Raw genomic sequence first — 1,377 nt, 5'->3', positions numbered from 1 at the left:
CGCATATACCGGGCAAATTGAACCGCCCACTCGACTAGAAGCATCGCCTCGTATTGGGCATGGTCCAGGGAGAGTACCCCAGAATGTAATCAACGTAATCAGCGTTGTTTACGTTCAGTAGAAAGCGCGCATGCTGAATGTAAACAATGCTGATTGCGTTGATTACGTTCTGGGGTACTCTCCAAAATGGCGGAAGACGGTAACTCGGGGAGAAGAATTGTTGAATAAATTGTTATTGTTTTCTTTGCACACAAAAGTATTCTCGCTGCTTTGCAAAATTACGGTTGAACCACTGATGTCACATGGACTATTTTACCGTTTCTGTGCCTTGATCGTGGTAGTATCCTTGCTGTCTATGGAGGGTTAGAGACCAATCAGATTTCATCAAAAATATCTTAGTTTGTGTTCTGAAGATGTATGAAGGTCTTACGGTTTCGGAACGACATAAGGATGAGTAATTAATGACAGAATTTTATTTTTTTTGGGTGAACTAACCCTTTAAAGTTCCTCACCTTCTTATTCTTGTAACAAGTCCGAGTCATTGCAGTGAATCAGTTAATCGTAAACGATCTTTCGATTCGTTTGGACGGATCATCATGAGACATTTTAATACCTCACTTTAAAAATGGCAGATGTTTTAGCACGTGAAAAGTCAAAGCAGACAAAAAGTATTTCCTCATTCAAGGGCATACTTTGAAAATGCCATCTGACACAAATATTTGGACACTTTTATGTTCCAGGATTGCTTTTTTTATTTTATTTTTTTTATTAAATGTGTCAAATTAAAAAAAAAAGTCTTTGAAATATTGACTTTTAAAATTAAAATGTTATTTATTTTTTAAAATAAAAAGTTAGTGTTCTTGGTAAACAAGGTTAGTGAAAAACTTAGTCTGAGACACAAAGAAAATAAATAAATTAAAGAAAAATAAATGTACATTATTAATAATTTTCTTGTGTCTCATTGTGTATATCTGTGTTTGGTTGCCATCCTGTTAAATACCCCCAATGAAATGAATCACAAACAAAAGGACAAGGAGCATGTGACAAAACTAAACCTACAGCGCCATCTTATGGACATTCAGCACTTACCATCACAGATAATTGTCATCATTTGAGCAGGCATTGACCTCATCTGATGCGAATGTCCATCTAGAGTCTTGTGGCCATTAAGGCTAAATTAATCCCATTGGAGTATGGGCCCACTCGACTAGAAGCATCGCCTCGTATTGGGCATGGTCCAGGGAGAGTACCCCCAGAACGTAATCAACGTAATCAGCGTTGTTTACGTTCAGTAGAAAGCGCGCGCATGCTGAATGTAAACAATGCTGATTGCATTGATTACGTTCTGGGGTACTCTCCAAAATGGCGGAAGACGGT

The sequence above is a fragment of the Sinocyclocheilus grahami genome, unplaced genomic scaffold (assembly GCF_001515645.1).
Source record: "Sinocyclocheilus grahami isolate Dianchi unplaced genomic scaffold, SAMN03320097.WGS_v1.1 scaffold648.1, whole genome shotgun sequence".
NCBI classification, from domain to species: domain Eukaryota; kingdom Metazoa; phylum Chordata; class Actinopteri; order Cypriniformes; family Cyprinidae; genus Sinocyclocheilus; species Sinocyclocheilus grahami.
The sequence above is the reverse complement of the archived record's forward strand: the minus strand, read 5'-3'. Positions refer to the sequence as shown.